The following is a 22,871-nucleotide window of genomic DNA, read 5'->3' as shown; positions in this document are numbered from 1 at the left end:
AAGGGAATACAGCAGTTATTTATTAACTTTAGCCCCAAAAGCCTTGTTATATTCCCAAATCCCAATCCTACTGGCATGAGAGGCTGCAGAGATGGAAATGCCTTACCAGCCTCTCTTGCATCAGAGTGTGTGCTCCCCTCCAGTGCCGAGGGATGAGGAGACTAATGCTTGCTGGAGGTACAGAATCTAATGTGTCTCATAAAACCACCATGTACTGCCCTAAAAAAAAGCTCAAAATCCAACCACACCCCTTTTTCATTTGAGTGCTTCAAGCCCAAAGTTTCTGTCTGAACTCTCTCCTCTCCTGGGTTGGAGCACGAGTGGTCAATAGCCCCCAAAAACCCCGGGGCTGGGGCCTCCAGCTGGAGCTGCTGAGGGTTCATGCCAGCCTTGCTGACCTCCTCCTAGAGACATTTCCAGATGGTGTCTCCAGGCTCAGGTGGGACCGAAGTGCTGCCTGGGCCCTGCACTGGAGTGAGCCCAGTGCTGGGACAGAAAAAAACAACAGAAATGGACAAAACTGTCTGAAATAATGAGGAAAGCAGACACTTTCACTCCTAACGGAAGGAGACACACTGCTTTTAAGAACAAAGCCAGAAAATCTGTTTTGCCTCTCTGTTCTTTGATGTTGACTATTGTTATGGAAATGAAAGGAATTTGGGATTCATGTAATTAAGAAGGAAGGATGAAAAATCTCCAAGATGCTTGCAAGCACAGATATCCTTCTGATACAGAAAATAAATCCTTAAAAATGTAGACTGGTTCTGGAAACCAGCCTTTTGAAGGAGTTTTTTACAGTTGCTGATTCCGGCTTGTTGAAGAGAAGTTCATCAGGAGGAATACTGGAAAGGGGTCTTAAAATTCCTTGCAAAAATACCCACAGTCTTTTACAACTCCACCCAGCAGAGCTGCCATCAGTGTGGTTCATAATCCTAGATTTGAACAGCTTTTCTGACTGCAAGCTGTCTGGGTAATTGCTAAGCTGTCTGAGAATTACTATTGAACTCTGTCCTTTTTTATCTCACTGACTGACTACTATTTGTTATTAATCCAAGTAATAATAATATATTGATGCATATGCTTAATATACAGAAGAGTATGTTTGTACTGAATTGCACTGCACTCTGCACTGCAGCGCGGCAAGCGGAGCCAACAGTCACGCAGAGAACAGCTATCATCTTCCCAGAGGCCACACAAAACCAGGGGCTCAGTCTTTAGCAATTCCTGCACACAAAAGCTTTGCACAGACTGACAACACTGGAAAACTCAAGGAATCTCCTAAATCAGCTCTGAAGGAGCATCCCTTTACTGCACCCTGACCTGGACGCTTCCTTCTGGTGCAGCACAGTGTGTCTGCAGGTCCATGTATCCCAGGAATCTGGTAACTCAGTTGTGTCTGTGTAACTTGTATTAACACAAATATTTACAGGAGTTTATGCACAATATTGATCCCTACACCACCACCTCACCTGACACAGGTTCCCATCTGCGAACAGAATGTATGTGTGTTATAACATGGTTAGAAGTTGGTGCAATTTGTTTACTTTTAAAATGAAAGCTGTGAAACTTGACTTAGGAAAACAAACAAACAAAAAAGTTGACCTCTACACAAAAAGAGAGAAATGAGCTGGCTAATAGGGTTAAGCATCCTTCTCCAGAGGCACACACTGACGGCACGGGCCCAGCCTGGGCTCTCTGCCTGGAGCTGCAAAGCAGTGCAGGGGAAAGCAAAGCTACAGCATGGCAGTGGTCGATGCAATTAATTTCTTATTAGCAAAACACTAATCAATAATCCAAATCAAATGTGTTCTTTTCCTTCTATATTTTATGACTATCCATGATGGGGAAAAAGAAAAATTACCATCTACACTGTGATTAGCTGTTCTTTTAATTACTACCTGTACGTGGCAGTTGGTTAGAGAGCAGATGAAGTTCCTGAAGTGACCTGAGAACAGTTAATTGTGAAACTTGATATAAACAATGCTCAGTGAGGAATTTCTCTTTAATGGGAATCATGAACTTATTTCTCACGTTGAGGCATTTTTCCTTTTTCCCAAGACTCATCATTTTGCCTCCTAGAAAGACTGAGATTTCAGAATCATGTGATTATTTGAACAATTGTACCTTTCCCCTAAAAATGCATTTCTAGACCTTACATTTGTGAAGGAAAGTCTCATATGAAAATAGCACAAACTCATTTTTTAACTAAGTTAAATACTTAAAAAAACTTCAGATACAGAGATTTTACTGCTATTAGTGATCACTGTTGTGATTAAGGTCTTGGAAGTCCTTATTCTGAGGCTTTGATTCTTTTTTATTAATATTCCAATGTAGAAAAACTGCCATTTTCTTCTTAAATTGGTCACTTCCGCAACAAACTACTCCCTCTAGAAGAGGATCAAGAGGAAGAGCTCAGTACATTTCAAGTACCTTGGCCTAGACCTAAACTCCCTGTCACTAATGGAAATTCTGGACACAATCAAAACAGCAGAAGAGAATAGTGTGAACCTGGAGACTAGGGGGCAGCCACAGGGTCTTCTCCTCTGCAGCAGGAATTGCCAGACCTTGCTCCAGTACAGAAAGTCCTGATCACTGATGAATTACTACAGATAGCACTTAATATTATTTTTTAAATACACAATTTGCATTCAAATATTTCATTTTCAAGGCTCTTTCCACTGCAGAAGCAATGTCACACATGCTTTCTTATGTAAATAATGCTTCAAAACAATTGCACAATAATTATTCAGTCAAAACCAAACAACAAATACTAATTAAACTAAATAGAAAACAGTGCAGCAAAGAAAAGCATGCAGAGGGCCTAGTGTTGTGAGCAGCAATTCCAACCTAAAATAAATCCTGTGAGTAGGAAGGTGCCATATAAGGATCTCCATCTAACTTGTTCTGTTATTTGCACAGTTTTAATAGGATTTTTCTATTAATCTGTGACAAACCATGAAATTTTATATTTTCACCATGACCAAGCCATGAAATTTGCCAACTTTGTCCATGATTTACACTGGGTCATAGCTATAAGGTCTGTTATGCTTTTTAGCTAAATAACTACTGTAGCTTCTGCTTTGGACAGAATGAAGAATTTGCCTATAATTAAAGCAAGAATTGTTAACTGCTGGCAGTAAAAGTTTACAGCATTGTTTGACAGTTGCAAAGATAAGCCAGTAAAACCCTGGGATGCCGTGTCTACCTGCGCTTCCCACATCCCCCAACAATGGGGTTATATCTCTCAGCATCACAGAATCAATCTCAGATTAGGTAATGAAATATGCACCAGCCTTTTCCCAGAACCTTTGACAAATCACACACAATCTTAAATCTTCATAAATCACGATTAAAGACAAGTATATCATCACCAACACATATATCTTCCCATGCCTGACCCAGAGACTAATGAGAAAAGGCCTAGACTATCTCATCTGATTAATTAATTCAAAATGTCTGCTGTTATTCAAATGTGAGGCTGGTATTATTTGAATAACACTTGACAGCAGTGCCTGAAGATATCATTTCTGATTTGTGAAGCTGCTGCTGCATAACTGATGATAGTTTATGAAAATGTTCCATTGAAGCTGCTTTTCTTGGCACAACTGTGAAAGATTTTCTGGAGAGAAGGGGTTTTTTTTGTCAGTAGTTGATGTTGCTAACATTGTCAAATATTTCCAAAATCTGTAACATCTTGGAAGCCCTTTTTTCCTGAAGCTTTGCTCAAATATTAGTTTCTCCATTCTCTAAGAATTACACATCTCTCTACATATATGTGCAGCAAAGCCAAAGGCAGCCAAATCTGACCCTTCCATAGTGTCTGTTCCTCAGCAGCTCAAGAGGACAAAGCATCATCTCTTGTGGCCAAAGAAGGGCTCAGAGAACCAGCTCTCTCTGACCAAAGTAATTTTCCTTCACATCTGTGCTCAGACCTATGTTCTAACGGGTATTTTTTAAAGACGGAAAGGACAAGCACTGTAACTCCATTATAAGACATTCATGAGCATTGATGCTGAAGGAGAACACCACAGCCCTGTCCAGAAATGGCAGCACTAACAGGTGGCCTTGGCAGGTGCAGGTGTGCAGCCCCAGCCCGCGCTGGGCGCTGCCGCGAGGTCCAGCCCTGCCAGAGTGGTCTTGTCCACTCTGACATCCCGATGGGCAAAACCCTGGACATGGGGAATTAGCTCTGGCTTCAGCCTTGCCCTGCTGCTGAGCTTCTCCCTGCAGCAGCCCCAGCCCCGATTAACTCTGTAATTTCAGTTATTCAGATGGTTACACTGAGAGTGCCACCTACGAACAACTTTGTTCCTTTTGCTGAAAACACTGGAGTCCTCTCATTTTCCACAGACTGCACCACCACTGACAAATCAGATGAGCACACAAGCATGGTGCCTCCCCTGTCCCAGTGCCTACAAAGACAAGAACCGGCAGAGGCCGTTTCCCAGGGACTAATGGAGAAATCAAGGCTGTGCCACCAGCTGTGCCACCAAAAGCTAAAAGCCACCACTGCAGCTGCTGATGGTCTCTGGACTTGGACAGCAGAGGAGACAAGAGCCTCTTTGTGCACTGAGGAACACCTGCACACAACCCACCTTCCTCTGCCGCAGACATTGGTTCTGCTCTAAGGGAATGATTCTGCTACCTGGAGAATATGTTTCAAACAAAACTTAAGAGTGAAGGAAGGCTTCGCTGTTTTTTTTTCCTGAAGTATTTAGTTATTGAAATGTGCTGAGACTGGTCTGGCATGTGAAGGGTAGAAACTGAGTTAACATAAGCAGAGCAACCACCAGCCCAAGCTGAGGTTTTCTGTGGTGACAAAGGGCCAGATCCAGACCCAGGAGGAGCCCAGTGCTTCCCTGGTGCCAGCAGCTCACAACAAACCTCCACAGATCGGAGGAGTGCTCAGGATTTAATTTCACAGCACTTAAAATAAGAGCCATGAGAACAGCATTCTGCAGGTCATCGGGCCATTCAAGGTTCCGTTATAAGAAATAATTTAAATTACCACTCTGTACCAACTTTTTAATAGAAATCTTCATTTTTAAATTTTCTTTTTCCAAGATGTGATAAAAATTAGCATTTTATTCTAAATACACCACACCACAAAATACCTACAACCCATTACAACCAATTTTTTTTAATCAGTGAAATGTGAAATGTGATGCCATGGTCATGACAGTTCTAAAACTGCTATTCTGAAGCTGCATAGCCATAAGCACTGAAAGAGAGGATGTAAAATGTACGGTCTAAAACGAATATAAATCAATCATTATGACAGAAGTAGCACTTATTTGAGAGTCAGAAGTGAACAAAATATTCTGTGTCAGCAAAATGTCTCCTGTCAAAACCTGCTCTTTAAAATTTCACTACAATGTGCTGAGACAAATGTCCTTTGCAACTCCGTGTAAGGAAGCATGTTCTAAATCTTCATAATTCAAACCTTCCCTGTTTTCAGGCAAAAAGCAAGCTGTAAACGGTTCTATATTCCTGCTGATGAAGTAAATGCCACGCTTCAACTGTGGCAAGTGTCAAACGCTGCTGCCAGCCCCAGCCAGGCCAGACGGCAGCTCCGCTCCACCCGCCCGCCAGCCTGAGGGGAAGATGCACCAACGGTTTCATCTGCTCTGCTCATTCCTTAATATGAAGCTTGTGGAGGTCAAGAGATCACCAAAATGAAGTGATATGTTTATATGTAAATCACATAGGACCCTGGCACGTGCCTCTCCCCTGCAACCCGCAGGTGGTGGGACCTGCCCAGGGATGCTCTGCGCTCCACACTTCCCGGCTGCAGCTCCTCTTGGAGCGAGTCGGGGACTGTCTTCCCGCATCACGGCTCTGCCAGACAACACAGGGACCAGTGTGCCACAGCATCCCATCCTGCTCCAAGATGCTCAGCCATGGGCCACTTCTGCTCACTAGTGTTCTCCTGGCACACTGGGCTTCCTTTTCGGTAACCCCAACTACAACCTGACTACAACCGGACTACAACCTGACTACAACTACCTTCCTCCAGCCATCTGCCTGGAACATCTCCCTCAGTGCCTCTATGCCTTTTTTAGTAGGCCATCCACCTTTGAGTAAATTATGTATGTTTGAGCCCAGTTAAACCTTACAACTAAGCTATCTGGGCTAGTGTAATCTTTTTTTCCTCCCCTTTATCCTTCCCAAATGCACCCCAAGTTCCTGAAGAGCTCTGCATTATATCACTCTTCAGTGTATAAAATAAAGGGCATGCAACTAAATCAGATCTCCATTCTTCCTTACTTGGAATGACAGCACAAGCTGAAAACTTTTTAAGTGCTTATACTGTTGGCCAGGCTGCCACTACCTTAAGACACATAAGATACCAAATTTAAGACTTCAAAAGGGTAAATTACTCCAATTTATGTCATGGTACTCATGAAAAAGCAACCTTTTCCATTTTGAAAATACTGGGGAAATATACTTTGGTCTGTCAGGTATGTCCCACGTTAATGGGAATGTGCAAATGAAACAAAGGTTTTCTGGTTACCCATTCAAAAGAGGAACTATCTTTTTTTTTTCAAGTATGTCTTTTAAACTGGACATGATCTGACAGAGATTATAAAAAGGCAGCATTAAAGGTCTGGGATCCACTGCAATTTCTAAAGTAGGAAAACCCAAAAGAGAGCAGAGGACCAAGGCAAAGCAATGTCTGTTGGAAACAACCTCTTTCAACTGAAACTTCTATTTCTGCAACTGTATACATTAAAAAACCTGTATGAAGATTAAAAATTCACAAAACTAGAAATAGACATTTATTTCCTGCAAAACAATCTTATTTTTTCAGAGATAGTTTTTCCAAAAGATTATAAACTCTGTCTCCTTATGTTGTGCCTTAAGACATCATGTGCTTTTATCCTTTAGCAAAATATGAACCAGCTACTAGGCTGACAATGCCAAGCACCATGACAAAATGGATTATTAATGAGAAACTGATCTCCAGAACTCTATTAATTTATGTCTTCCTGTCGGATCCCAAAGATGTATCAGCCTTCTCACTCAAAGAAAAAAATGCCAACATTGTACTTTGTTTTAAAGTTCTGCTTAGATGAAGAATTCATTATCCAAAGCGCTGTTGTGCTATTTCAGTCTTCTTGTAGAATAAAGATTCTTTATCAAATGGCTTAGAAAGCCACTGACAAGTGCAAGGATCTTGCAAAATATATTTACCTCAAAAATTCAATGAGGAATCTTGGAATTATTTTTTTTTTTTTCTTTTCTCGGCAACACTCCTTGCTTCATTCTGACCTGTCAGCACTTTGGGAATGAAGACCATGAAATTCCATCTGTAAAAACCTGAGAAAAACTAACATGATGGTGAGCTTTTAAAATTCTCAATTATACTAATTATTCCACCACAAAGTAAAATGATCTAACATGTAAACAGAAGAAATCCGATTCCTTTGTTGGGCACAAACAGCAAACAGACATAAAATATCCTTTTAAGCCTCCATGAAAAAAAATCTATCTAATCTATGCTTATCATAATATTTATGAAATAAAAAACAGAGAGGAAAAATTGCTGTAATGTACTCTGGGTGACCTCTGCTTTCGAGAGAGAATGAAAACAGCCTTTTGCTTTTCAATCCCCATCAAAGTGGAGTTAAAGGAGGGACAGCATTCCCTTGCTCACTGCCATTAATCATTGCTTTCTTCAAGCAAGTGCGTATTAATTTCTGTCATCCCAAACATCATCGAGTATTGTTACAGCACCGTTCACTCCTCATTCACCACCAGTTGTTACCAGTTTCCCTACACTGAGCAGAGACAGGGTGAATCGTGTGGATTTCAGTGTTAGAGGCCTTTATCCCTGGGGTGCTGACACCAATTAAGCCATTTCAAGAAGAAATGAGAACAGGCGCAACCCTTCTCTGTAACAAGAGCTTGCACCTAGCCTTGGCAGGCTGCCATCGCTGCCACGGCCCGCGAGCCACCGCCTGCTCCCGCCACCGCTTTTTACATCTCTGGTGCAAAATGCAGTGCAGAGGATTGCGCCGTCACTTTCCAAATAGCCTTCCCAGGATCAGAAAGGCTTCAGGACCAGATTTAAACACTCACAGATGCTCTTCCTAGCACAGTATTTTTTAGTCACTTAACGTTGCTGCTGGAAGGACAGAGCTGCAGCAGCACTGGGAGGACGAGCTCTTGTTCTTTTGGTTAATTTCAGCACTAGAAGCACACATGAGACAAATGACAACAATTTTACCATTGCAATATAACAGATACCCTAAATATGAAAATTAACTAAGTCTTCCAGAATTACAATAATAATTCAAGCTGAATAGTGGTAAGCACCCTTGCACTGCTGGCGTGGCATCAGTTTTTGTTTGGGGGCCTGCAGGAACTAAAAAACCAGCACATTTCAAAAAAGTTACCTCAGATCCTTAAAAACAATGCACTTGATGAGTTTAATTAATACCATTTGTGCATTGCTAAAGTGTGTGTAAAGATTTATCAAACTCTCTGGCAATATTGTTGATTTTTTCTGACCGCTTTAGACCCAATCATTCTCTGTGTTTTAGACATTTACATCTGCTTTTAAGTTTTTATGGTTGCCTGTTGGCAGGCAGCAAAGTGGAGCTGTCGATGCTGCTGCAGAATAATGCAAGGTTTGTTATGAATTAAATATTAGAAACCTTAACGCAGCGGCCAATAAGAATTATTTGCCTTATTAAAGCAGCAGAAGACGCTGATTAAATTTTCATTGCATTGCAGTCTTTTTCCCATTTCTGCTTTCAATTCATCATTCTAATGTATGAAAGGCTTGCCGAATAATGGCATGGGGACTTAATTTCTGGAATGCAAATATGGCAAAGAAAATACCATAAATACCCTCCCAGAAAACATTAAACAGTCAGTTCAAATTAAGTGAATACTAACTAAGTAAATATTCTCTTAAAGGAAAAAAAAATAACTCAAGATGTCAAGAATTCCAAGAAGGAAAGCACTAGAAATAGAGGCACACCAAAATTATGCTTTGATTATCTGAGTTTTGCAGGAGGAAACTAAGTATGTTCAAACAATCGAGTTTTCAGATTCTCAAAGAAATCTACATTTTTATTGGTAAATATGAGAGAACACAGTCCTGTTTTGATTAACTGAGATGGTACTTCTCAGGTACTGTGAGCAAAAGCAGCGTAGTGCCTGACAGCTGAGGTGAGACTGCTGCAGGTCAGGTGATCCAGATGTGTTAGTTTTGTAAAGCAAAACATTTTAATACTACTCAGTTTACTGGTGTGGCACCTTTTAAAAATAAAATTCCTTCAGGGGAAAAAAAATCCTTCTCATGACAAAAAGATTGTGGAAGGCATTTGGCTAAACGTGGCTTGGCTGGAACACCAGTTAGCAGTTCTATGTCTGCGTTACATACAACTACAGGGATATTGAGGGAAAATGCTCAAACAAAATCTTGTAATTGCATGTCCTACACTGAAGGTTGTTCACGTTTCTGCCTTAATGTGCATCAGGAAGAAAATGAACTTCAAGTATCCATTTCCCCTAGAGAAAATCTCTTCCCTGAAACTCTGCAACTAATGAAATGGGGATCTATAAATAGCAGCGTCATTACCATGAGAGCACTTGCTTTGTACCAGTCTCTGCATCTGACCCTCTTTACACTAATAACTAGTAGACTCCAATATAATTCCTCCATAGGATGATCAATATTAGGACAGTTAAAATGTGATGTACATTTAAACTGTGGAGTATATTTACTTACCAGGCTTGCTAGAACACAAGCACACACAATGCTCTCTGGCACTGCCTCTCCCTGCTCACACCGATTACCCAGTTTCTCATTGTCTGAAATGAGACGAGGGCTGCTCTGTAACTTCTCTGATGTTCCACAGACATGCATCGTGACAAGACAAAAGCCATAACACACCTGAAATGTTCCCTGCTGAAATCTCTCTTGATGAACCTCATTAAAATGGTTACTCCATTACAAATATTATCTACAGGAGCATTACTGTAGTAAACTCTTCCTTAAACTGTTGAATACAGTAAGTGAGCACTTAATCAGTGAATGCAATGATTTGGAAACCTGGTTTACTTCTAGTCAAAAAACAGTATTTGCCAATTGCAACAGATCGTTTCAAAAAGTTAAATGACATTTAATTTCACTGTGGATTGTAAATTAAACTACCCTAAAATATAATGTGGTTCAGGAATCTAAGGGAAAAAAGGAACTATTTGTTGTCTATGGAATATTCTGCTACTGCATATAATTTATTGATACTGAGATATTTATGCTGCCCTTCATTAAAGGTAAATATTCAGTTACATTTGCATCTCCCACATACAAAGAGCTCAATTGTTCTGCTAATTTCATATCTCTTAAAATAAATATGATAAAACGTTCCAGTGGGTGGATGAGTTTAAAGGCTTTTATTCTCTGTGACAAAATTATTGATGACAACATATCATAAATGGCACTTACTCCATATACACATGTCACAAGAAAATGTAAAATATTGTAACAGTTATGCATGCAGGAACATTTACTTTTTAAATGAAAATAAAACATCCCAATTTTTAAAACCATGTGGTTAAATCAAGAGAATGCATATAGAGAAAAAAGAGGACATGAAATTTCACATGTGCTTAAGCTGATTTTCTTTTTGCTTAGAGGTACTACATATCTACTAAAATTTGATTGACTTTATTTAAGCCACAAAAGACACAGTCCACCAGCAAACTAAAGACAAATGGTACAGCCAGACAAAGCTCCCAGGCATGCTGGATGACTTCTCTGTCTCCCAAAGGTACTTGTTCAGTGGCGCTTTTTTTTCTGTTTGTTATCACCCTTTAACATATTAAATATTAAAATAGCCCAGAAATCTGAAATTTATACCCAAATCAGCAGTCACAAGAGAGTAAAATGTATTTAGAACGTACTGGCATGGAAAACTGTGTTAGGAGGATTCAAACAGTCTGTATCTGCTGGAATACATTGTTGTCTTTTACTGCACTGGTGGAAAAATGTTTTGAACACATTACCAGTATGAAGACTTTCACATTACAATCTTTTTTTCATCATTCAGACATACCTCTGAGAGCCTAAAAAGGGATTATTGCAAATATTATGGGGTTTTTGTATTTTAATACGATTAATATTATAGGACAGACAAAGAGATCTGAAAGCAAGGATTTAAGAGAAATAAGCTGAGTAAGTAAAGCTTGTAAAATGTAATCAACATCATATTAAAATACTGGGCAGCAAAGGTTGCAATTTAAGGAAAGTAAGGCAGAATTCGAAGCAGATGCGTGGGGACAGGTAATGGCATTTTTGCTAGGGCTAAAAAAAAAAGTATTTGCTAATCCATGACAGCCACAAAACTTTCAGACATATTTGTAAATAAAAACAAAATTACAATTTCAGGTCCATGATTTGCCCCTTCATGTGGGCCCGAGATGGAGGAAGAGGCAGGAGCTGGGCGCTTCCCACAGCCAGGGTTTGGAGAGTTTCAGAGTTAAATAAAGCAGATTTGTAAATGGCAGCATCCTCTCAGCAACAACGTGGTTCTTGCTCTGAGGCAGCCGATGGAGCAGAGCTGCTCAGCGGCACTTGACAACAGCAGTGCTCCCACAATTGTAACCCTCAAATCCAATCAATCGTTGCTCTTTGCATTTCAAGCAGCTCCTGGCTGCCACTGCCTGAAGATAACTATTTTACCACCTCTGTCATGCCTAATTAACAAGTCAGATGTACAATTTAGAAATTTTGCAATTAACCTGCTAAAATATTGCTGGAGGATGCTAATTGTTATGCCAGTTGCCATAAAAGCTCATTTGCATAACTTATGTGTGAAAAACAATTATGAGCGGCGTTCACAGACGCGGTCCACAAACTGCTCCTAGCTACGGATGAGAGGGCCACAAAAACACTTAATTCATTGCCCACAAAATTATGTTCCCCCTTTTCTTAAACAGCATCTGTTTTGTGAAGCTATATTCATAGAAAATCCCCAAATCAACAATTAGGAGCATATGTAAATGTGCGATTACAGTTCTTTTTCTTCCATTGACAAGTTCCCCTCACCGTGCGCGGTGCGGAGCGGGCGGCGGAGGCTCCCAGTGCCCCGACCCTCCCGGCGCCCTCGGAACACCGGGCACGGCCCGGGAGCCGCCGGCAGCCGCGCTCGCCGCTATCTGGTCCTCGCAGCGGATCACTGGGGGCCACTTTAACAACAAAGAAGCTAAAGTCAATTGTTTCTTCAGTGAATAGGCTTCTGTTCTTCAGCATATATTTACCCAGGCGTTCAGGGCAGATTTTTACCATTAAATTGGAGTCTGTAGAACATGGTTGTTGTACAAATATTGACATTAGTGCTGACCACAGCTTTATTGCGGCGCTCGGAGAGAACAAATTCCCAGCTCCGTCGCCCCGTTTTGGAGGCCCCAGTCTTGCTCCCAGCCACAGAGCTGGGATCACCACTCTCCCTCTGCACGTGCAGAGCAAGGAGCTAATTTCATCAGACGTTGGGGGCCGGGGCACAGCATCTTCATCAGGCCCCACCGTGCTACGTTTTTAGGGCAGAAAAAGAAATGTCAATTGTTTGTTTCAGGGGAAACAGGCTGCAGACCATGTGTCATTTCAGGTTTCCTTTCAAGTCGCCAGCTTGCTCAGTAAGTGCTCATAGCCTATTGAATATTACTGAACTAAATGGGAACTCTAGTCTGGAGCCCCATGAAGCGCAGCCAATACGGGGCAGCACCAGTGACATCAATGACATCACATCATTATGCAAGGTGATGCTGCTTGTTCCTCTCCAAAATATTAGAGATTTAAAAGTTACATAACAATCACTGTGATTAAACAGCAGCTGTTATGATAATCAGTCAGTAAAAGGAAATTGATTTGTTTAGTGCTAGCAACTACGATATTATTAGACTCTCAGTATATTGAAAGGAAGAAATATTTCTTTTATTGAACACAAAATGCCATAAATTTAGGTAAACCAAAATTAGTTCATGTAATACACTGACATCCAAGAATTTATGTATATAGAGTCTATCATTTAATTTTCAGACATTCAATTTCTATACTTGGTCACAGTCAAAAGGTCAAGAACCAACAAGTCAATAAGTTCCCAAGCTCTGTATCGATATCACATCACTGCCCTAACAAGTGGAGAGGAAGTAAGAAATAATTCACAAAAAGAATCCTCAGCTGTGTAGGGAAGGCAAAATGTCCACTGCTGTCCCAGTGAGCAGCCAGCAGTGCCGGAACCCTGGCAGCTCTGTGGAGCTGGAGCTGGTGGCACCAGCAGGACCCAGCAGGGCTGCCACACACTCCCAGGCACCTGCTCTGCCATCCTCCTGTTTTCTTTCCCTTCTTCCCTCTTCACCCAGGGCAACAAAGGAAAGAAATATGAGGTAGAAAAACCAATAGTTCCCACTCTATTTGAATAACAAGTGAAATCCTAAAAATACTTCCACTGCATGTTATTACCAAGTGTATCACCAGGTTTTATAGTGACAGGGCTGTGCTATAATTTCTGCGAAAACCTCGACATAAAGCTCCATAAACCCAACCACTCCTGTAATGTATCACCTTATCTAGTGCACAATCATTTCCACAACTTTTCATGTTAGTATAATTTGTTCAAAAATGGTAATAAATAGATCCTTGAAGTAAAATAATAATCATTGCACAATCTACTGTAACTTGTTCTTACTAGTGACAGTTAATCATGCTTCCAGGATCTCACATGAAAGAAAATAAGCAAACATTTGGGTGTTCTGTAATTACAAACCTCACTAAAAGCACACTTCCTTCTTTAATCAACAAATATATGAAAGCATGCTTTAACTACCCTTTCAAGTGTGCCATCCTGCCTGTGAACAGCTATTGCAGAAGAAAGGCAGCGATCCCCATCTATGGCGAGCAGTCTCTTTCTGCACTAAACAAACTAACCACACAGTCAGAAAACCCTGATAGCCTTTTGCCAAAGGTCTAACCATGAATTAAAAAACAAACATTCCTAATTAAAGCCAGGAAAAGCAGAAGTCTAAGGAAACCATAATCTCTTCATCTGCAGGAGGCAAGACTCCACTTAGGCTCACTGCGCCTGGAATAAAGTGGATACTGTAAACAGTGCTAATAGATTAATTCTTATGTAACAATTTTTAATTATACCAAAGACTTGATAAAATTATTCCTTTTCAACATATTGCACTAAATTCACACAATCTTTAAAAAAAAAAAAAAAAAAAAGATCAATAATATTCCCATTTTAAAGATGGGAAAGTGAGCTCTTGCATTCACTCCTGCGAAGCAGCAGCTGATCCCTGTGTTTGCTCCCATGAGGTCACCACACCTCTCCTCACCTGGGTGGGAGGAAGGTTTTTTCTTAAGTCAATAGCAGCATCAGGAGTCAAACCCAGAAATGTCAGGCTCTCCTCTCCAGCCCCCTCAGATCCCAAAACAACACATCGGGGTCTGCCGGTACTGAGAAACTTAGGGTTGGCCATAGAACATTTTCATTATTTAGTTCTTTTGTTCGAGAATTTGAAACTCAAATTTAGTAGCTGGAGACCAGAGAGGCTTTCCTTCGCTTTCTGTGAAAATAACGATTTTGCAGTTTTCAGTGTCGTCTTGTTCTTCCCACTACCAAAACAGTTCACTATCATAACTCAAGTTTTTGGGTTATAAATTCCTGTTCGGATTCTTTGGGCCAACCGGTTCAGAAGCTCATGGGGACTAAGGACAACCAGGGCCTATTGCTTTAAACGAGAACTGCACTAGGGCCTCTTTGTTGGTGAGGAGCAGGGAGGGTGGATGGAGAGGGCTGGCAGCCCCTGGGTGCCGGGGGCAGCAGGGCGGGCAGGGACCCGCGCGCAGGCGGCCGTTGTCCTGCGCTGACATGAAACCCCCTGTGGCTGCGGGGAAACCGCGGTGGTTTGTGTCTTACGTGTTCATGTTAAAAATTTCCCAACACTGATAGACTTCAGCTGCCAGGATCAGGGAGAGCATGTGCACGGAGCATGAACAGCCCCCGCATAGAGCTCTGGGGCATTTTTTTATCCTTTTTCCTTTCTTTTAAGTAACTATCGGGGCTCATAACAAGCACTGTCACTCCAGCACTGCTCCCCTGATTGACTTTGCGACAACGATCTGTGGAGGAGATGGGCACACAAACAGCAAACATTCTGCAGGCACTCAAGCAAAGAGGACTAGAGAGGCTTGGGTTGGTTTTGTTTGGGTTTTATTTTTTGGTAATTTTTTTTTCAATTCCAGAATTACTTCTCTGTTATTTTTTTAAACAGTATTATAAAAAGAAACCTAACCACAGAACTGTAGTAAAGCAACTCCAAGGCTAAATAAAAACCACATGCACACACAAAAAAATCACACCAGGAAAATCTGAACTCAATCAGAAACTCTCGTCTTTGAGTCATCCTGGAGCGTCCTAATACTGCCGAGGCCTCAGCACAGTGATCTTACGTATCATATATGCTCTAATAAATAGGTTCAATGAGTTGAGTTAAGGGCAGAGTTTAACTATTAACTCCAAATTTCCTCGCTCTTATAGCTGTAAGTCAATCCCTTAATGTTACTTTAACACAGTTTCTGGCAGTTGAACAAAATCTATGGTCAATATTACAACCCTTCCTTCCTAAATGAAGGAAAAGATACGTGTGATTTACATAAGAAATGATGGGAAATGCCGTGAGTGAGTGGGGGTGATGAATGTCCAAGGCCCGTCGGCCAGGAGTCCGAGCAGACCATTTGACTTGAGCTGGTCGGGCCCTCATTATCCCAATCCCAAAACCAGCCGAACTGGCAAAAATACCTCCACACAGACACAGGTCTCAGCACAGGAGCAGTCAGAGAGGTTACATGAGAAAGCTGTAAGATATATCTGAAATAATACCACAAAAATCAGATGACACAAAGAATTCTAATACTTTCCTTTTGTTAAGATACAGTAACTGAGAATACAATGAAATTCTTCATGTTCAGTATCTCCCATTAGATCAATTAATATTCAGAGAAAGGCTTTAACATGAAGTTTAAATAATCATAGAAGGAGAAAAAGAACCACCAATGTTCTAGAAGCTTCTCTAGACCTTTCAATCAATTTTATTTATATGCAAAACCAAGAGAAACTCAGAAAAAACAAAGCTCCTCCTGATGCTAAAGCTCTCAATTTACTGACAGGCAAATGGCTTCATGCTGCCACTTAATCTCATTTCTTGCATAATGCCCTCTAATTAGCATATCAAAGTGAATTAATACTTCTAGGGCATTAGCAATGGGAAAATCTGCTCCAGGCTTCACAATAGCAGTTAAGCAAGAGCCAAGAAATCCTCAAAAACACCACAAACCACTTTGCATTGCAAAACTGTTCAATTTATTTATCCTCTCTCTCTAAACACTTTTACCGCACACTGTTTTACTACTGTTCACCAAACAAAATGATAATTGCCAAAGTTACCAGCATCTGTAATGCCTGTTTAGAATCTTAATTTAGACTGTACACTTGAAGGTCTCTAGATGCTTTCACTGACCCTATCATATACCATATACTGAAAAGCCATTGTTCTTCTAAGAAATGCCATCAGGATAATATTACTAAATTCCATTTTCCACTTACAATAAATAATTAAAAATTAAATAATATACAAAAAAGCCACCTGCTGGACAATGAGGAATGAGAGATTAGCTTTAGATGTTTATGCATGACTTAAGTATAGCAAAAGGTTTTGACCTGTAAACACATGATACAAACCCACCCCCCTTTCCAAGTGATTGATTTGTAAGACGCATGATATCCAGTGATTCATGTATTGTTACAAGTTTGCATGACTGTGCAACATGCATCAAACTGATCATTAACAAAAGAATTTAAAGTAAAATACCTAAAATAGCATGAAATTAAAATAAGTGCATAATGATTTTTACTCTATGCTTTCATGCAAAACGTGCTATCTTTACCCAATTCCTGAAGCAACACGTTACAGCTGTTACAGTCTGACATCAGACCATTTCTTCTTTAATAAGAATTTTAAAAGTACATTTTCAGAATGTACTTTCCATCACAGGTCACTCTGCAAAATATAAACTATAATTTAAAAACAAGGGCTAAAAAACCCTGAAACTTCATCATCTTAATGCTCCCCATCAATCTTAAAAACAGAAAAAGAACATTAAGAGAAAAAAAAATCCAAAGCAACCCCAACACTAGTACAGCCACCCTGAAGCCAAGAGGGGGGCTGCAGCACTAGCAGAAGGCTAATAACAAAGAGCAGAAGAAAATGCCAGGGTCAGAGGGGTTCTCTACATTTCTGTTTGCAACATGAAGAGGAAAAAAAAAAGTATGGGAATAACAAAATAAATTACAATGGATATTTATCTAGTACTTTGAGCTTTCCTAAAGAATGAAAAATATAGAGAGCTGAAGTACTAGGCTTCATTTCCTTTTGTATTTAATTCCCTGTTTACTTCCACTGTAAAGACAACATTATGGAGGAGCTCTAATGTCCAGCTGAGAAGCACAATTCATCTGTTTGGCTGATGAACTACTGCAACTTTATAAAAGCATGAACTATAAGAGCTGACAGAAACTTTAATAATTTATATTAAATATTGATGTGAATTATTTACTCCATTCATACTTAAAGACATGAATTGCCTACCAGAGAAAAGCAAATGTGACAAAAGGTCAACATGATGGTGAAAAAAGGCAGGCTGTGTCAGGCATGTGTTATCTGAACCATGCTGATCACCTTGATAAGCGAATAGCATTAAACATGACTGCTGAGAAAACAAACAAAGCATTCTTCTCAGGGTGTCAATGCACAGAATACAAACAGCTACATCTAATTCCACCAGTGATACGGGAAAACTCCACTCACGGCTCCGCTGGCTGGGACTCATGGGCACACAGGTTCCCTGTTCATTCCTGCTACTCCTGAAAACACCCACCGAGCCATCAGATGCATTAAAAACTGAGGACAGGCACAAACAGGGCTCTCTCACACTCTGCTATGTAATTATTAATATAGTCTTCATATGTATTTAAACATTGTGTTACATTTGTAACAATTTAGTATGTCTAATTCTGCTTATATTTGTCTACGGTAGACTGCAAATATCATTATATTAATGTTTCACACAAATCAAAATTTAAATTGAAAAAAGACAGCATAATATCCATATCATACAACTTTTTCATTGAAAGCTGCAGGAATAGACCTTGATAAATGTGTTAAACCTTGAAAAAAAAAAAAAAAGGCCTATTTTGCATTCACTACATGAATTCACTGAATGCAAATATTCCTTAACTTACTACAAGCATCCTAAAATACACCACACTAACTCATATAATTCAGTATTTTCAGATAAGCAAGCGAATGTATCAAACTCAAAAATAAAATGAAGGATGTGAAAAATAGCTATAAAATAAAATAAATCCCTGCTCCTACTTAAATTAGTATTGACAAGTAGGTCCAAATTTATCCTCTACAGGGGGTGAGGGGAAGATCTGGAAACCCAGACCCTGGTAATCAACGTGAAGATTGTTATTTAAACACAGCAAGGAGCACTATCAATGGCAAGGTCTGAAGGGACGGTGCAGTTACAGGTTCTGTAAGACAAAGTAACACGGATTTCGCTAATGAAAATAATCACCAAGGCCGCCTGTTTTCTTAACCAGAGAAGTGCCGTGTCAGAAATTCACCAAAGAGAGAGAATTCTGATAATGAATGTGTTTGAAACAGATGATTAAATGATAATCAAGATACTTTATTCAATTTCTTTTTTTCTAGTAGTGGAAAAGCCATGTCATTGCCATAAGGACAGTGTAAATGACCTAACATTCTACTGCACATCATCATTTGTAATACATTTGCTGACAATTAAAAAAAAATACCATTCAAAAGTATGACCAATGGTTCAGTGAAAATTCTTGAATTCTGAAGGATGAGAAAGGAAACAAAAGCCAAATAATTTAAACTGAAGAAAAGATGTATGCACATAAATACACAATCTTACTTCCTTATGTAGGAGGGTAAATAAAATATGTATTTAGCAGCTTGGAAAAAAACCACCAGGACTGCACAGAAATATTCTAAATAGCTAAAATAAATAACAATAACTTCACAGCTGATACTTGTAAAACAGCTAACATGCGTATGCACATACATACACACACACATATATATGTGCTATCAGTGCAATTTCGTTTTCCATTGGGAGCCTTTAATGTTCAGACAGGAATGCCAGGATTGCATTATATTATACATTATTGAAAATTGTTGGCACTAAATGATAGTTTACAAACACGGCAAAGTTGAAATGTGTGTAATGCAGGAGAAGAGTCCTGCAACTGGATTTTTAAATAACCACAAAGAAAGGGGTTAACCTGCTCAAATTCCACCAGCAGCCAAGGCAAAAGGCAAGTCCCTCTCCAACAGTTACCTAACAGGCGCTGTGCAGATTTTGCAGCATACTGACAAGGGGCGTTCCTAAAAGAGTCCCATTTTCATCAATAAGGAGTTTTGCAGCATGTAAGGGCACAATACAGCCCTTTAATCATTGGAATGGCATCATAGGGCTATTTACAGTTGTAGCAATAAAAATAAGGGGTTTAGCTTACATGGGGAACAGCAAGAAATTAACCCTGTGGTTAATGTCACTATTTGTCTGGATTTCATGCCTTTTATTTTTATTTTTCATTATTTGAAAAAAAATTCTACACAAGGGGAGAATGGTCTTAACGCACATTTTCCTCCCCTCTCTTTAGACATAAAAAATAGTTCAACCAGCCCAACCAGCCAAGCAGGCCTTTCTCTTCCCCTGCGGACACCTCCTGCAGTCGAGAAGTTCATTAAGTTTTATGATCTTCCCAAGTCAGTCCTGCTTATAAGCCTCACAAAGGCCACAAATCTGGCAAACCATCATGTATGCCATTAGGCTTTACTAGTAAATGAATGCTATTTAGGGTTTGTGTTGACAGTAAATTAGGGTTTGGTTGGCAGCTATCATTGTTTCAGTTGGGCTATAGAAATAATTAAACAAACGTATATGTGTCTGCACAGATGCACACGCAGTCAGACATGTCTATAAAGGTGTGTTCCTATCTGTACAAATTATTTTTATAGAAAAAAAATCAGAATCAGCTATCAACACAAGCCAGGTGTTAATAATACATCATTCCACTGGGAAATAACTGCAATTCCCTAACCATTTTTAGGACTGAGAATTAATTTATTTTTATTTCTATCTCCAAGAAAATGACCAGTACCTCAGGTATAGCAACATCCTAAAGTAGGCTTAATCCAATTACAAATCTGAAGGACTTTTAGTCAGTAAAAAAAGAGCTACTTAAAAAAAAAAAGAGGTTGCAAATCAGTTTTTGATTCCTCCTGGTAGCGCATGAGGAGCCAGGCTGCTACACAGGTATGCAACAGATGTGAGCAGGCAGGAGGAATGCAACTCCAACACTTCCCAGAGACACCTCGGGAACTGGTAAAACACAACAAAACAGAGTCAACAGACTCTCACTTGCCTGTCTTCATGTTTGATTAGAGGAACTTCAGTGGAACTTTGGTTATCATTTTTCTGTGAACTAATTAAAGAAATCAGTGGCAGTTTCTTTATGAAAACCATGCTACCTTGTGGTTGCCTCTAAGAATGCACATATCTATTAATATCTGTAAAGCTCTTAAATGTATTATGCAGCACTTTTAAAAATGTTAAAATGTTAAAAAAAAAAGAAATTTCATGCTAAATTCAGTAAGCTCAGTGATTTGCTTTGTACATAGTAAATACCTCACAGGGAAAAAATCCAAAAATATTTAGCTACTGATCCTAAGTGAGACAGAGGCTTTAAAAAATGTGATGCATTCATTAACCCTTGGGGGAAAGGGATAGACCCGCTCTGCCTAAACTGAGGATTCCTCTACGTGTTCTCTCACAACCAGTCTCATCAAGTCTTCACCACCTGCACTGAAAATGACTAAAATATAAAAAAAATACATAATTCAATATAAAAATGACTTAAATATTGCATCACTTATTTCAGAACAGACATGACTGCAATTACACTTTATGTATAGGCTACACTCTCCCTTCTCACCCCTCGTCCCCCTCATGCCAAAAGGTAACGATAAAGCCATACGGCGATTCCCGCTGCCAACACCAAGGAAAACTTTTGTTCTGATTAAAAAGAATTAAAACATCGGCGCATGACCCATTTAAGCACTCAGACCACAAGACAATGCAGAGCACCAGGCAGAGGGAGGGACCAGTCTCCTTTCCTGCATCTCAGACTCTTCACCCTTCCAATTCAGAGTTGTTTGAGCCATTTCCTATGAAAACAGCTTACAGAAAATATGCTCGGATTTATTTTCACGTTTTCTTAGCTTTAGCACAGACAGTAAAGCCTACACAGACATTGTGTCTCAACTGGGAGACCCTGAGTGAAGGTCCCGCTCCAAGAGCAGTTTTTGGTGGGGGGTGGATTCATCTCCATCAATCACCCAGTATATTAATCCTGTCCCTCCTGCGCTGCCGGGCTGGCAGGATCTTGCTTTTGGGCAGACGGACGCCTTCACTCTTTGTTGGTTCTCAACGTTTTCACAAAAGAGAAAACTTGCAAACTTGGCTTGACTACTTGCAGCAAAAAAGGCAGGATCCCAATTTACAGGTTATCACTGAAACACCCCAAGACATTTCAGACCGCTGCATCTCGTGTCAGGTTCCCTCTCACCTCCAAGACGAGGTGGCCTGACGAAACACCCTCTGCCTGTAATCCCACTGCTGAAAGGACTCGGGCTTTTCTTCGCAGCTCACCTCTGACATGTGGCTGACTACACTTTCCTTTCAAAACACTGAGGCTAAGCCCTCTGCAAATAAAGTGATCGCAGGACCTGCGCCTGCCTCCTTAATTGAAATCTGCCTGCTGCAAAATGTCTGGACGCCAAGGGCAGGCTGCTGGGCTGGACAGGAGCAGGACAGGCAGAAAGTTTAGGGACAGGCAGAAAACAAACACAAGCCAAAGGACAGAAAGGGGTTAGGAGCTGATGGAGGCAAAACGTAGGTAGGTGGGGTGGGAGGGCAGAAGGGGATCATCCCCTTATCCTGGGTAATATAATGCAATATAAAGCAGAATCAATCTTAATATTCACAGCACAGTCAATACCCTAGTGCTCAGCTGTCAGCAGAAACTGAAGTGGATCCCCAGTAGCAAAGAAACCCTTGGACATAAAGCACCATAATTTACTGAGAACTCTGCACTTTCCCGCTTCTCAGCTGCTATTTGCAATGATTTCACATTTGTTGTGTTTGCCTATATACTTTATTTTTTCAGTGTGCAATTAAGGGGAATGGGCTTGGGTATCAAATATAGCTAAAAACCCAGCCAATGCATGTATTTATTTTTAAAGCCAGATCATAATAAGTGTTCTTATGACGCAAAGCACAATGCTATGCAAATTTTCTTCTAAAAATAATTCTCTTTAAATTCAGTTATATGAAAAAACTAAGAAAAAAATCCCCTAAAATGCCTCTGAAAAAAAAGCTGAATTTATTAGTGTTGTATCAACGTAGAAAAAAAAATTATACTTCTGTGATTAAAATTCTTGGTAATTTAAAACATCCTCGCACTAGAGCAACTCCGGCTTCGCTGTGCTGCTGGCAAACCTGGGGTCAAAGCACCCACCCCTTGGCATTCCTCGGGTGTCCCTGGAGCCTCCGTCCCCTGCTCTAGAGGGGTGCAGATCTGCTCCCCCAAAGCCGGGCAGCGCGCACCCGCGCGAAGTTTATCTTTCCCGCTGCCTGCTACGCATCCTGGGCAAAAAAAAAAAAAGCCCCAAAATGATGTGAGGTAAAACAAGCT

General features: G+C 40.2%; 1 protein-coding gene across 2 annotated transcripts in view; it reads right to left on the bottom strand.

Annotated features, from left to right (window-relative positions):
* PBX3 (PBX homeobox 3) overlaps positions 1-22,871 on the bottom strand; it is a 104,687-nt gene that overhangs the window by 79,392 nt on the left and 2,424 nt on the right. The gene's annotated exons all lie outside the window — the stretch shown is intronic.

The sequence above is a fragment of the Apus apus genome, chromosome 19, assembly GCF_020740795.1.
Source record: "Apus apus isolate bApuApu2 chromosome 19, bApuApu2.pri.cur, whole genome shotgun sequence".
In the NCBI taxonomy this organism is placed as follows: domain Eukaryota; kingdom Metazoa; phylum Chordata; class Aves; order Apodiformes; family Apodidae; genus Apus; species Apus apus.
The sequence above is the reverse complement of the archived record's forward strand: the minus strand, read 5'-3'. Positions and strand labels throughout refer to the sequence as shown.